Genomic DNA, 15449 nt, shown 5'->3' on the forward strand with positions numbered 1-15449 from the left:
TGTACCTCGTCGGTGCGCCAGATGAAGGTTCTGGTGCCTACCCCCAAAGGAGAGCGGTTCTCAGTCCTGACCTCAGGGCGTCCGGACAAACCCTCCCGCTTCAGTGTTCTTCCCCTCTTTGCCTGTCACAGGTTCTTTCTTTCTTTCTTTCTTTCTTTCTTTCATTTTTCTTCCTTCCTTCCTTTCTTTTTCTTTTTCTCTTTCTTTTCTTTCTTCCTTCCTTTCCTTCTCTTTCTTTCTTTCTTTCTTTCTTTCTTTCTTCTTTTTCTTTCAGGATTTTTAAAAAAGTAATCTACACCCAATGTGGGGCTCGAACCTACCACCCCAAGATCAAGATTCGCAAGTTCCACCCACTAAGCCATCCAGGTGCTCCTGTCACAGGTTCTAAGGTCACACAGCCACTTGGTGGCAGAAGAGGGACCGCACCTGGATTCCCGGCAGTGTCCCTGTCTCCAGCCCTTTGGAGCACGTGAAGACGGCACTGTCTCTCCCACGGACTTGTGCTCAGATGGTGCCTAGAGCCAGGGAATGCGGGGGCCTTCCTGGAGGCTTCCATCAAGCCCATGGACGATGGTATTGGCCTCGGGAAGGAACCCTCTGGGTATTTTCCAAGGAGAGTCTCAGAGATGGTGAAAGCAGGCACACTTTGAACTCTGCCTCAGTCCCCCGTGGGGTGGCTGTGTGGCCTCCCTGTTAGATGGGGAGACGGAGGCTGAAGACAGGGAGGAGAGACAGAAGTGTCGGTGGCCACAGCAGGGGCTAATGTCCCCTGAGCAGCCACAAGGTGCGCAGGGTGTCACACGCATAACTCAGATATGTGGCCTCCGGCCGTGCTGCCAATGCCCAGGAAGGCACCTGCTACAGGTGCTTGGGGGGTTGTGGGGGGGGTAGGGAGTGTAATTCCACAGGCTTGGGGGAGAGTGGAGGAGATACAGACATCCCACCTAGCCAAAAGGGGGTGACGGTAACCCCTCTCCACTTGAGATCAAGTGTATAACCCTTAAATCATGTCCCAGAATGAATCGTCCTCATCATAGACTTTTACAGACGTCATTTATTAAGTGCCTCTTCTGTGCCAGGCTCTGGGCTAAGAGATCTCCCTCCTCATCATTCCCATTTTACAGCTGTGGGGAGGGAGGCTTGGGTACATTGAGGCAGTGAATGCCACGCGCCCCTCCCTGTGTCAGCGTCTGTGGCGGGGGGCAGGCGGGGGGGGGGGGAGGAAGATGAAGACAGGAGGCGTGAGGATGGTAATGATGTTCCACACTGATGTTCAAACACCATCCGAGCTCCCAATCAAGCCAGGCGTGGTGCCGGCTGAGGGGACACCGAGTGAAGGCAGTCCCTGCTGTCAGGAGGATTACGGACAGTGGGAAACACCAACCCACCGACAGGTAAGCGCCACGTCAGTGCGGTGAGGTGAGGGCTGGCGTGAAGTCGTCCGAGCCGAGGAAGCCGGCTGTGAGCGGCTGTGAACATCAGCTACGACTGTCTTCCTCCACTGGCCATCCAGGGAGCTGGATGTACCGTACTGGCGGGCTCCGCGGTCTTGGGGGGGACGCCTATTCTCTCCAGACGCAATCTGCCTATAAAAATGGTCCATGGAGAGCTTTACTGCATCTAGAGGACGACATAAAAGACAGGGAAATGGTTTACAACCCGTAAAGCTCCATCAGGATGGGGGAGACCAGAGCAAGCCCGGTGACTGGGTAACAGCAACCACTGAAGTGCTTCTAGAGATGCCCTCCAGCTCGGGGCTTGAGCTGTGGGCAGTTGAAACTCCCAAGCCCTGGGGCGCCTGGGTGGTTCAGTCGGTTGAGCGTCCAACTTGACTTCGACTCAGGTCATGATCTCATGGTTTGTGGGTTTGAGCCATACGTGGGGCTCTGTGCTGACAGCGTGGAGCCTGCTTGGGATTCTCTCTCCCTCCTTCTCTCTTCCCTTCCCGCTCCCCCCCCCCATCAAAATAAGTAAATAAACTTAAAAAACAACAAAACAAAAACAGGGGCGCCTGGGTGGCTCAGTTGGTTAAGTGTCTGACTCTGGCTCCGGTCATGATCTTGTGGTTTGTGAGTTCGAGCCCCGCGTCGGGCTCGGGGCTGACAGCTCGGAGCCTGGAGCCTGCTTCGGATTCTGTGTCTCCCTCACTCTCTGCCCCTCCCCTACTCACAATCTGCCTCTCTCTCTCTCTCTCGCTCTCAAATAAATAAACATTAAAAAACAAAAACAAACCCTGAAGGCCTGACATCCTGGAGCCCACTGGGAGTCCCCACCTGGGCACCCCACATCATGGAACATCCACGCATCTATGGTTACCTTTCAGAGCAGTGAAAAGCCTTCCCCTGGGGCCAGCTCTCAGGCCAGCATCCTCGACCCCTCCTGTGCTGTTCTAGTGAATTCCCAGACACTCAGTTATAGCAGGAAACTAATGCTTTTAAATTACAATAATTTTTTTAAGTTTCATTTTGTAGTTTACTCCATCAAATATTTACTGCTTCAACACAAACCACCCTGAAATCTAACACAACAATTGATTTGCTGACGGTTCCACAATTCGATCTAGGCTCAACTGAACGGTTCTTCTGCCTGGCAGCGCGTGGGCAGCTGCTTCAAGGATGTGCCCACCTGCTCAGGCCTGACCTGGATTATTGGTGACAGAGGAAGGGATAATTCACAAAAGAATGAGCCTGTCAGCCAGTCAGTGCTTATGCAGGAGACACACAGGGCTTAACACAAACAGGCCCCCTGCCTCCTGCCATAAAAACATTGCTTGAATCTCACCTCAAGGAAGCGTCACACAAATTCAAGTGGAGGGACAATCCGCCCGCAAACCTGACCTCTCGTATGCTCCTCATTTCCTGCGTTTGTAGGAAAAGTCCGACCCTACATCGGTACCACAAACCACCTCTCAGACACCTATCCTAGACTGCTGAAAGCTACTGCGACAAACCATCAACAGTGGCACAAGTCCTTCCACCGGGGCCTTGGCGTGTGGCCTCATTGTTCCCGTCATCCTGGCCGCCCAACGTGTTGTGTGAGCCCAGCCAAGACCAGAAGAGCTTCCCAGCCCAGTTCAACCTAAACATAAATCCAGTCTCGTGAGCTCAATTGCTTTAGCCACCGGGGGTGGTTTGTTACGCAGCCTGATTGTGGCCATAGGTGACTGACGCAGTTGGCTTTCAGTTAATGACAGAAAGCTCGACCCAAACGAGGCAAGCAGCAGAGTTTATTGGCTCGCTGACATGTTAGTTTAGTAACAAGAAAGGCTTCAGCTACAGCTGGAGGTGGAGCTCACTCCCACACTGTCGTCCAGCTCTCTCTGTGGCTTGGCTCAGCTCCACTTCCCATCCTGTGTTGTCCCTATTCTCCGACAGCCTTAAAACCCTCATGCCTGCAAGATGGCTGCAGCAGCTCCAGGCCTCGCGGCATCCCATCTTGGGTATTTAGTACAGAAGAAATAGAGCTCCTCTCCCCTAAAAGTCCCGGGCCTGCAGGCCATTGACTTGGATAAAGTCATGTGATCATCCCTGGGCCAATCGGCGAGACTGGAGAGGGGCTGGGCGGACTATGCTCATTAGCCTTCTTCGACCAGAGGAAGGAGGATGCCCAGAAGAAATGGGGGGGCATCAAGGTCACCACTGGCACAACCTTAGTTGCCTCCATCAGGTCTTTCACTGGCCCCTGGCCAAGTCGGTCTCCAGCATCCTCGTCTGTGAAATAAACACCTCCATGGGACAGACTCTAGAGCGGTTGTGAGGGCACTCAGAACTTGGAACAGAGCCTGGAGAATCGGGAGAGCTTCAAAAGTGGGAGCAGTCATCATCATGACTCTGGCCGCACCCCCCATTTCCTCACGTGGTGCACCTGACGCACGGGTCACGCATCCCTTCTCCACACCCCCTTCCTCAGCCGCTGTGACTTCCTCTACCTCCTTCTTGATGTTCCTTCTCGGGTGCCTTCCTGGCATCCTTTTACCCCATGCGCCCCTTCAATAAGGGGGCTCCCCAGGGCCTCCTCCTGGGCCCACTGCTCTGCCTACTGTTCTGGACTCCTGCAGAGGTAGGGCTGGCCCAGCCTCTCCAGAGTCCTCCCCAGTGAGCATCCAGCCCATGGATCCGACTGCTCGTTAGATGAGTCCCCAAGGTGTCAAGGTCACCTCAAACGAAAAGCAGCTCCAGAGAGCTGGGCACACAGTAGGCACTCAGTAAATGCTGGCTGCAGTGGACATTTACGGTTCCTCTTCTCGGCATCTCTTCCTACCAGAATTTCTTGATCGTGTGCTTTGGTGGGGATTGTGACACGGACACACGTGCACACTCACACATGCACACACCCAGCTCCTAAGGTAGCCCTGAAAGGCTCCGCCAGTTTGTACAACCCACTGCCTGGTCAGGGCGATTACTTTAGGGATGGACGAGTGGCCCAATCCAGACTAGTGATACAGAAGAAAAAAAACTGCTGGAAGCTTCCGGAAAAGAAGTTCTTTTCTTCAAGAATGATGGGGAGGGGCGCCTGCGTGGCTCCGTCGGTTAAGCGTCCGACTTCGGCTCAGGTCATGTTCTCATGGTTTGTGAGTTCGAGCCCTGCATCGGGCTGGCCGCTGTCAGCACAGAGCCCGCTTCGGATCCTCTGTCCCCCTGTGCCTCTGCCTGTCCCCCTCTCTCCGCCCGTCCCCCACTTGCGCTCTCCCCCAAATAAATAAATATTTTTTTTTTAATTTTTTTTTCAACGTTTTTTATTTATTTATTTTTTTTGAGACAGAGAGAGACAGAGCATGAACGGGGGAGGGTCAGAGAGAGAGGGAGACACAGAATCCGAAACAGGCTCCAGGCTCCGAGCCATCAGCCCAGAGCCTGACGCGGGGCTCGAACTCACGGACCGCGAGATCGTGACCTGGCTGAAGTCGGACGCTTAACCGACTGCGCCACCCAGGCGCCCCGATAAATATTTTTTAAAAAAATTTGATGAGGAAAGGGGAAAGAGCCCTCACCACCAGAAATAAAAGGAGAGGGAGGAGCTTACAGCTGATAGCACTGGCTGGTGTGTGGAACCTTCCCTAAAAGCCACACTGTTAGGACTTCTCAATTACACGACCCAATACATTCCCTTTGCGAAAGACACTTTGGGCTGGGCTTTCTGCTATTTACAGCGGAAAACATTCTAACTCCTCTCAAGAAAACCTTCTTCTCTGAGTTCGGGCACACTGTTCTCTTAGCCCAGAACCTTCTGCCGCCATTTTGTTTCTAATGCTTGCTCACTCTTTCAGGCTCCGGTGTCAGGTTCTCCAGGAGGCCTTGCTAGGACGGCCCCACCTCTACCTCCCCACACCCAGATTAGGTGCTGATCCTCTGGGCTCCCATTATGCCTCAGACGTCTCCAGTGCTGCCCTTTCCACGTGGTCTTAGGGTTGCGTGCTTTTGGGTGTGGTCTCCCACGCTTGGGAGCAAACAGCTCCTAGCACGCCTCAACATCTATTTGGGGAATGAGCAACTCACAGGCAAATGCCACTAATAAGTGGAGGCACTGGGATTTGAACCCAGGACTGTCTCCTACGCAGTCCAACACCCACCAGAGGCCCTGCTCCCTGAACACCCCACTCTGCCTGCCCAAGCACTGGGGTCCTGTCACATACAACCTGCCTGCCCATCTGAGGGCAGTAGGTGTTCTATGGCCCAAGCTTCCTCCCCTGAAGGGCCTTGCCCACAGGATTAGCCGTGGCCACGCCTCTTGGCCGAGATTTGCCACTTCCTTTGATATCACACTGGATCAGTCCCCATGCCACAATGAGAACATTCAGCATGTCCCACGCAGCGACCTTTCCGAAGACCCAGGATGCCTCATGCCAGGCCCCAGTTTGGATTGCTCTGCCTTCTAGAAGTTCACATGGGACACGGCCAGGCCCTTATCCACGTGACCGCCCATCAACTAGTCAAAAATAGCTGTCTCCGCTCCCTGATCTGCTCTGCCAGCCAGTCCACTGCTGTCCAGTAATGAGACTTTTAGACTCTTTGCCATTTGGCTCTGTAAATATTGGCCAGGGTCTGGGGTGCGGGTTGGTGGTGGGAAAAAGAAACAACATTCTTGAGATTTGTAGGAGGCAGAAAACCTGACTCTGTCATTCCAGCCCATTGTGACAGGGTCCTGGGGCAGAGGCTCCAAGGGGGGTCGCTCAGTTCTAGAACGCTCTTGAGGGACACCTGGGTGGCTCAGTCGGTTAAGCATCCAACTTCGGCTCACGTTGTGATCTCGCAGTTCATGAGTGCGAGCCCTGTGCCGGCAGCTCAGAGCTTGGAGCCTGTTTCAGATTCCGTGTCTCCCTCTCTCTCCACCCCTCCCCTGCTCTCTCTCTCTCTCTCAAAAATAAACAAACATTAAAAAAAATTAGAAAGTTCTCGAAGGGTCCCCTCGATCGCCAGCATTTAAAACAATCTGATTAGGGGGCGCCTGGGTGGCTCAGTCGGTTAAGCGTCCGACTTCGGCTCAGGTCATGATCTCGCGGTCCGTGAGTTCGAGCCCCGCGTCGGGCTCTGTGCTGACAGCTCAGAGCCTGGAGCCTGTTTCGGATTCTGTGTCTCCCTCTCTGTCTGACCCTCCCCGTTCATGCTCTGTCTCTCTCTGTCTCAAAAATAAATAAACGTTAAAAAAAAAAAAATTAAAAAAAAAAATAAATAAATAAAACAATCTGATTAGGATGCTTAGAACCAATTTGATTTTTGCAAATCGGACTCATCTCTCAGGAAGCCGCCATGCTAACGCAGTTAGGTGTGCAACCCCGCTCCATGACAGTGAGTTTTTCTAGTCGGTCACCCCTCTTCCCACCCACTGTACCCATGCCACCTCTTCTGCCAGTACTTAACCTTTCAGCTCAACCCTGCACTCGCTCACTGACTGCACGCCGTATGACAGGCCCCAAGGAAGATACAGAAACGGAGAAGACACACTTGCTGCCCTCTAGGAGCTCCAAATCGACTTGCAAGTAAGGCCACGGTTTCTCGGCCTCGGCGCTAGTGACCTCGTGGCCAGATGATTCTGTGTTGGGGGGCCTGTCCCGATGCATTGCAGGGTGTTAGCAACATCCCTGGCCCCTACTTACCGGATGAATCCGCTCCCCCGAGTGTGACAACCACGGGTGTCTCCAGACATCGTTAAATGTCCCCTGGAAGCGCAATCAGGCACTTTCCATACGTTACTTCATGTAATCTACGTGGTATCTGGGAGGGGGTTATGCCTTACCAGCCTGCAAGGTTGTAGGGGTGGGGAGGCTAGGATCCGGGGAGATTAACGGTATAAATTGCTGAAAGCCACACAGCTCCCCATGGGACTTAGAGGACCAGGGCCTCCACCACCCTTCGCACGGTGCTGTGCTGCCTCCTAGTGGGAGAGCCAGGCATGTCCACAACCGGCGGTGCGGGCCGGCCTTCCCTCCTTTCCTTCCTTTCTTTTCCCCAACTGGACGCCAGGTGGGATTTGAGAGGGCGTATAAAGCAGACGCCGCAGAATGGAAGGATGTATATACACATATATGTGTGTGTGTATATAACAGAATCACAGAACATTATGAAGAGAAAGGAAAACCGAGACCAGGAAATACACAGAATGATGAAGGCCACGCGAGGGGGACATCCGTGTGGTGAAGGCATGTGGCGCAAAGGGCGACGTGCTCTTCTCCCCCTTCGGCAGACGAGGAAAGGAAGGTTCCAGAGCCTGCACAGGACGTGGCGGAGCCCGGAAGGTGAACACCTCTGGAGCGTCTGTTCCCTACCCGGCGGGGCTGGGTGTGACTTCCGCCGGGGCCCCGTGGCGCTCACCGGATCCTGCTGAGCTGTACTGACACGGTGGGCGCGTAACAGCTCATCCCTCCTCGGGCGGCCGGCTCCCAGCCCCACTTGCGTCAGTAGTGGTGGCTGACGGTGATATCCACCCACCGGCACGTCCCCAGTCAGGCCCCAGAGACCCCCGCACTCTGGCAGACCAGGGCCACCACCTTCCTTAGGGTCCATTCGTCCCCCTCGGAGTCACTGAGGGCAGAGGCCCACCGCTTGCGTCAGTGGGAGGCTTTGCCGGGTGGCGTCGTCAACACTCTTGGAAGTTCCTGAGCATGTTCTTGGTTTCAGCTCATGTCAGGATCTCACAGGTTCGTGGGATCGAGCCCCGTGTCGGGCTCTGCGCTGACAGCAGGGAGCCTGCTTGGGATTCTCTGTCTCCCTCTCTCTGCCCCTTCCCCACTCCCCCATGCACTCTCTCTCTCTCTCTCAAAATAATAAGAAAACATAAAAAAAGGGGGGGGGTGCCGAGGTGGCTCAGTCAGTTAAGCATCCAATTTCAGCTTTGGTCACGATCTCGCGGTTCGTGGGTTCGAGCCTCGTGTTGCGCTTTGTGCTGACAGCTCGGAGCCTGGAGCCTGCTTCAGATCCTGTGTCTCTCTCTGCCCCTCCCCTGCTCGCACTCTTTCTCTCTCTCTCTCTGAAAAATAGACATTAAAAAACAGTGTTAAAGAAAAAGAAGTTAACTGAACGCAGACCAGGCTGGTCCTGGGTTTCACCTCACTGATCTGAGAAGAGGGGCCTCAGGCCTGCCCGTTTCTGCCTGCTCTCCTGGCCGGTTTCCTCCTCTGACCATCCTCGGATGTGAGAATGGCTTTCCCATCATGGCGCCGTATTTAGAGAGGGTCCTCTCATTCTCCAGCCCGTGCCAGCTGTGGAATTGCCGAGACACCTGGGGGAGGAAAGGCTGTTCTGCCAATCAGCCCAGCCCAAGGACATCGGTGGGTCAAGTTCGAAGACTCAAAGGACCAAGAGCATGTGCGAACGTCACGACTCCTCCAAACCACACGCAGGGTCATCCCAAGCTCTGCACAACCTCTGGAGTATATCTTGTCTTAATTACTGTGTTGCCGTACGTCCCAGACTCTGACCTGGAAATCATACCTTGCTCTCCTTTCTCCCTCTTCCAGTCTCCCCCGCCAATCCACCCTCCGGGCAGGGCCACTGCACTGCCAGCCCACACAGGCTGCTGTGCAAACTGTCCAAAGGGATTAGCTGCTCCTTAGCAGAAGAGGGGGCTGGGGAGCCCAACGCTGCCAGATGTCTTAAGCATTTAAGCAAACGCGGAAAGCTCTTATAATTTTCTGGGTCTTACAAAGCTCTTTGCAGGGCGAGAGCAGTCCCTCACGTACACCTGTTTGCCCCTGGAGGAGACGGAGGCTGTAATCAGCCTGAGTGGTGCTGCCTCATCTGTAAAGTGGGTCACTGGTATCCAGTGGGTCAATGGGTAGAAAGGATGTAAAGGGACACTGGCTGAGATTCACTGAGCGACTGCCCTGGGCTGGACACTGTACTCAGCCTCCCCACCCTTCTCCTACGTTCTGAACCTCACAGAGGTGGTACACGTGGCAAGTGGGGGAGCTGGGAGCTGGGCTCTAAGCCTGCCCATCTGCCAGTCCTGGCCCCCACTCCTGCTGCCTGCCAAGGGGAGGGGATTCCGTGAATGAGCTTACAGTCTCTGTGCCCTTCTCAACACCACCTGGCACTATGTGGGCAGCAAAGATTTCACAGGCTAATGGGGGAATCTCACTCCTGGCCAGGGATATCAGGTTTTGGTCTGGTGAATACAGGATCGATGACATCTGATGACAGCAAACTCCGTTGGGAGGGAAGCGGCTCTCTCTGAGAGATTTCCAGGTCCCTGGCAGGCTCACATCCGGAGCTTCGCTGATCCGTTACGGTTACTGCCAACTCCTCCATTACTCCAGCAGGGCGGGTAAAAGGAGTGTCTGCACCCTTACTCCACCCTGGGTCCTCCCCTGGCAAGGTTGGGAGGTGGAGGGGGGGGTGGGCTGGGGTGAGCTTTCCGTCTTGTCATTCAGTAGCCATTTCCCTCCCATTCAAAGCACCCAGCATTTAAAGAGGGTCTCAGTGTTGTGTGCCTTACAACATTGCTGGGCAAAGCAAAGGGCTGGAGGCTGGAAAGACCCAGGCTGCAGGCACTCACCCTCTCTGCCTCCAGCAGGGGAGCCTGGAGCTGCCCTGCGTGCCCCCTCCCCTCCCCACCCCCCTTCAGTAAGCAGCATTGGGGAATTCACTCCTTTGAGGGCTCACTCCCTCTGGCACTTCCAACTCCTCCGCCTCAACTGGCTCCTCTCTTCCCCTCCCCAGGCTGGAACGGTACCAGCACACCCCCAGCCCAACCCAACCGCTTTTTCTTCAACTGTCCTCTCATCTCACCCTTTCTCCTGCCAGCAAAGTCACGGTCTCCCTTTCCACCTCCCCAATTACTCTCTACAGCCCCTGGGTTCTCAGTGAACCAGTCTGAGACCAGCACCTAACTGGGCAAACTGCCTGGGGCCCTGGCCTCCGTGGCCACCCTCTCCTCTCCCCAGGCCTCCATGACACCCCTGTCGTCTGCAGTGTCCTTTGCTTCCTGGGCCTTAGCTGTCAGTGTCCCCAGGGGCTCCTTGTCCTTGTCTTCTTCCTCCACCCTTGCCTCTAGTCACTTCATCTATCCCGGGACGGTTCAAGCCCCAGAGCGGAGTTCAGATCCTAATCCTGCTGCTTATGGCTCTTTAAGGTCCTGCCTCCTTGGATGTACCTGGCACAGGGACATTCTCATCCTCACACGGCTGTGATGAGGGTTAGGGGGTTGTGTGTGCAAGAGATGTCGGCACACAGGAAGCGTTGGGCTCACTCCTACCGTCTGCTGATGGCTCTCTCAAGGGGCGCCGAAGTGGCCTGGGGCCCAGCTCCTGCAGGTCTCAGCCTGTCAATCTAGTCCCCGTAAAAGGGCCAGGCAGCTCTTTCTAAGATGGAAGTCTGATCGTGGCTGGGACTTTCCCCTGCTGTTGGCTCAGGGTCAAACTCCTGGCTGTGGCCTGCTGCCTTCCTCCCCAGCCTCATCTCGGGCCTCTCCTGAGTTCTCTGGCTCTAGTCCTTTGAACTCTGCAATGGGCCGAGACTCCATCCTCTCCCCGGACCACTCCTGCCCCCCAGCATCACCTGGACTCCCTAAGGCCTTAGCCATAGTTTTAATTCTCATTGCAAATGCACACTTAATATATACACAGATAGCCACTGCTTCTCTCTTCCTCCATCTTAGTTGGCATGAGTCAGTTTCAAGGTCTGATTGCTTAGGTACTTTAATGAATCCCCATTTTTGAGTGTAGAAACCAAGACTCAGAGAGGTTGAGCACGTTGCTGAAGGACGCCCAGCGGTCAGGTAGCAGAGCTGGGACTTGAACCCGTGACCGACTCCAGACTAACGGTGCCAGTGCCTGAAGCACGCCTCACCGGCTGTCACTTCCTTTCCGAGAAACCTGAGCATGCTCACGGTCCAGCTTTGGGTCTCAACCCTTCGCTTCCGTAGCCAGTGGGTGCTCACCCAACCCTGCTTCTTCACTGGGTCACAGCATCTTCTGGTTCCCAGAGCACCTGTGAAGGCTTCTCTCCTAGCACCTGCGTACCTGTCTGTCTCCACCCCCCGGCCCCCTCCCCCCCCCCAGCCTTCTTGAGGACAGGAACTGCGTGTTTCACATCCGCATCCCCACCTCTAACCCTGGCTCACACTAGGTGCTCACTAAACGCCGAACAATAGACTGCTTGGGAACAACAGTGTTGATTCTCACGGTCACTCAGCAAAAACGTTTTGTTCATTTTGTTCCTGTATCCTGCCTTAGCCCTCTGGGGCCCGGACCCTTGGCCACGGAGGCTTTCCAGGGCTGGAAGGCCCTAGCTTGAGACTCCCGGAATTCCTGCCCTGGAACTGGTGTCCTGGGTTTCCAAAGCCTGTTTGTGATATTCCCACGTCCCTGTCCGCTCACGAGAGAGAGAGAGAGAGAGAGAGAGAGAGAGAGAGAGAGACACCGACACCTCATGATAATACAAGCCACCACTTAGTGTGTGCTCATGGGGTGTCAGGTTCCCAATGACACCTTGTATGCCCTCTCACATTTAACCCTCAACAGCCCAAGGAGGCAGCTCTTTATCTCTATCTCCAGCTCACAGATGGGGAAAGCAAGACACGCACAGCTTCAATCACTTGCCCCATGCCCGTCGCCGCCCCACTGCCCCTTTCAAACGCAACTAGACTTGACTGACCTGACTTGGGGAAATGGTCTCTCTCTCCCAGTCCCTCTACCTTTCTGGAAAATATCCCTTCATCCATTCACTCCGCAATGAAATGTCTACTATTGGTGCGAGTCATGGCTCTGATGAACAAGGGCTTCCCTCTTGCCCTCCATCCGTGACCCCATAACACACCATTTGCCAACATCCAGATGTGCGACTGGGAGTTAGGTCAAAGCTGCAATATCTTAGAGATCCCAGAGGACCCTTTGTCCCATCCACCCGGCAGAGCCCTGACATTTGGGTCAGTGCTCCTTGCCGGGGGTCTCAGACCTACAAAGGCACCATGGATGTGTGCCTGCCTCGCTTCTCCAACCCCCCCTCCCCCCGCCATTGTCACGGGAGCACTGGGAACAGGAATGAGTGCTCTGAGTCTGGAAGTAAAGAAAAGACCCAGAAGAAGTCTGGGGAAGCTGATCTGAAAGGCAGGCTGCCCGGGGGCCTCCCCCCTTCCCTCCTAAAAATAATATTCTATAGAGCAGGAGGGTCAGGAGGGATACGAAAGGTCACCTAGTCTTCCAGCTGGAAATGTCACCAATTAGATTTATTTGGGTCACAAAATTATTTCTTTATCGAGCAAAGTAGGGCAGCCTGGAAGAGTGGAAAGAACACACGTTTTGGTGTAAGACAGACGAGTTCCACCGCGAGCTTCCCAGCTGCCTGGCTCAGTATCAGAGAAATTAGCAAACCTCTCTCAGTCTTGGATTTCTCATCTGTAAGATGGGGATAACGATGCCTACCAAGCAGGGCCGCTGGGCCCGGACATAATACAACGTTTGTAAAGTAGTCAGTCCAAATGGCTGGCACACCAGAGGCGCTTCATAAAGGCGGCTGTAAGTGCTGGGGCCGCTGCACTGGAGCGTGAGGGAGAGAATTGCTGAGTTTCTTCCTCCAGCCCTGGGGGATCCAGCCCCAGCCTAAGAGCCCAGGCTCCACACCACCATTGGGCCTAAGTCTTAAGCCTCCCTCCTTGAGGCCCCCAACTGGGCCCTCCCTTTCCCGGAAGCCCTAGGGCTCACCGTCCCTCAGTGCTGCGGGGCTCCCCATGTCACAGGGAAGTCTTCCCTCATCTGAGTGGAGACCTTAGGCCTCTGGAAAACAGCCTTCTTCTGGAACACGCGGAACATGCTCCTAACTGAGCTGAAGCAGGGAGGCAGCAGGGTAGTTGCTCAGGCAGAAGCCGGAAGCCACGGTGGCCCTTCTCTCTCACACCCTACGTGAGCAGTGGCTCTAGCTCCACAGACTTCCAGGATCTGACCACTTCCTCTCTCCACTGCCGCCTCCCCTGGTTTGAGCCCCTGTCTCCCCTGGGGTCCTGCCACAGCTTCCCAACCAACCTCCCTGCTTTAGCGCTTGGTGCATTCGGTTCTGCTCAAGCCAGACTGACCCTGCGACAGTGGGATTCAGGGAGGGACCCTTTTCACGAAGACGGAGCAGAACGGGAAGAGGAAGACCCCGGCTCCTCCCAAAGCCGAAGCCAAAGCAAAGGCGTTGAAGGCCGAGAAGGTGGCACGGAATGGTGTCCACAGCCACCAAAAAGGAGAAGATCCGCATGTCGCCCACTCCCGTGTAAAAGAGCAACGCCCTCCCTCCCACCACACTCCCTTCCCTCCATCCTCGCACCTGCAGGAGGGCTCCCAGCTCGCCTCACCACCTGCGTCAGCCCCCACTAGATGACACAACTTGATCCTTCTGTTCCCTGCAACACCGGTGGCAGTGCCCTGCACGTTAGAGACCCCTGAGGAGGACTGGATGCGTGAATCAACGAGTGGATGGTAACTGCTCCTAAACGCCCACCCCCTCCTGCTGGATGCCCGTTAGTCCCCACAACAGCCCCAGGCGGAGGTTAGGAAACTTGCCAGAGGGCAGAAGTCCTTCAGTGGTGCAACTGGAACTGGGGGTCCCCAGGGGCCTGACTCCCAACGCTCCTTGGCTTCGCTTGGCACCTGGACACGCTGCGGGCAGGGGCCTCACGGATTCCAGAAGGTGTGGGTCGCGCCCCCAGATCTGGTGAGAGACAGAGAAGCAAACGGGTACATTAAACAGCAGTGCCCGGCAAATAACTGGTGCCAGTAAATACGATTTGTTGTTAGGAGCCCCAACAGCAGTGTGCAGACATTTCTGTGCGGCCCAAAGGAGGCGCCTGTGCTGGACGCCCGAGGAGGAAGGTGCTGGAAAAGACGTCCGGAGGTAACAAGTGAGGTGGACCTTCAAGGGTAGGAGTTTGCCGCGAGCCGAAGGGCCCGGGGAGCAGGAAGAGCCCCGAGGGGTGAAAAGAAAGCGATCTGAGAAAAATGGGACTTGAGGAGCTTTGAAAGCCATGACAGAGAATAGTAGTAGTGTCAGACTTCCCCAGGTGTCCCCACGGCCCCAGCCCGAGATCCGCAGTCGGTGCTGGGATCTGACCTGACCGCCTGACAGGTTACGAGGCTGGCAGCGGGTGGGGGTCGGCCCGACGCAGCCCGGTCGCTGGACGGCGAGGCCCCACTCCCGCCCACGGCGCGGTCGCTCTCCGGGTGGGCGGGGCCCGAACGGCCTCGGCGGACCGGTCCCTGGGGGACGTCACGCACGGAGGCGGGACCGAGCCCGCCTGAGGGGGCGTGGCCCGACGAGGCTCCTGGCCCCGCCCCGAGAGAGGCCTCGGCCGCGAAGAACGGAAGTCCTTCCGCCTCCGCCCGCCCCCACGCTCCCTTCAGTCCCTCCCCTCAGCTCCGTGCGCAAGGTCGTGTCCCGGAAGTGAAGGGGCCATGTTGGTGGGTGACCCCGGGAAAGGTACCGGGCGAGAGGCGAATCGCGAGGAGTGGTAGCGCGCGCAGTCCGCGGGTGAGTGCGGGGAGGAGCCGGGGCCCGGGGCTCGCCGAGCCTCTGCTCAGGGCCGCGCTGGCGCCCCCCACCCCAACCCGGCCAGCGGGGGGTCTCGCCCAGACCGCTCTAGTTTCCTCCCGGGAGGCCGCTGGGTGGCCGCGCCCCGGCCTCCGGAGGCCTCCCGGGGACCCCCCCCCCCCCAGCCGGCCTGCCCCAGCCCGGGCCCTCCCCATCCCGCCTCGGCCCGGCCCCTAGGGTCGAGGCAGGAACTGGGGACCGACCAGGGCTCAGTCGCCCAATCGCCGATCGACCTTGTAGTAACAGCCCTCGCGTGACAATCGCCTTCAACCTCATAAAGCACTTTTCCTGTTGATTTTCTGGATTCATCTCTCCCATTCCGGGAGGCCCTTGGGGCCGAGGGGAGCTCTTCTACAGTTGAAAAAAGGACAGGGACAGTGGCTTTGCTCGAGCTCGCGCAGAAAGTTGGTGAGGCCGGACGCTGATGGCTAACTGCCTTCGGGCCCAAAG

The 15449-nt window shown here is 56.1% G+C and overlaps 1 long non-coding RNA gene across 4 annotated transcripts; it reads right to left on the minus strand.

Moving 5' to 3' along the window:
- Positions 1-1036: 1036 nt before the first annotated feature.
- On the minus strand, positions 1037-14610 carry LOC132695223 (uncharacterized). Of its 4 annotated transcripts, XR_014137987.1 has the most exons (4): positions 14523-14610; positions 13976-14123; positions 7094-8461; positions 1037-1620 (listed from the first exon to the last, which is right to left on the minus strand). It is a non-coding gene; the product is annotated as an uncharacterized LOC132695223 (long non-coding RNA). The 4 variants fall into 4 exon arrangements; XR_013556634.2 differs by lacking the exon at positions 7094-8461; XR_014137986.1 differs by lacking the exon at positions 1037-1620 and having other exon boundaries at positions 6687-8461.
- Positions 14611-15449: the final 839 nt, after the last annotated feature.

This window comes from Panthera onca, chromosome B4, assembly GCF_046562875.1.
Source record: "Panthera onca isolate mPanOnc1 chromosome B4, mPanOnc1 haplotype 2, whole genome shotgun sequence".
Lineage (NCBI taxonomy): Eukaryota > Metazoa > Chordata > Mammalia > Carnivora > Felidae > Panthera > Panthera onca.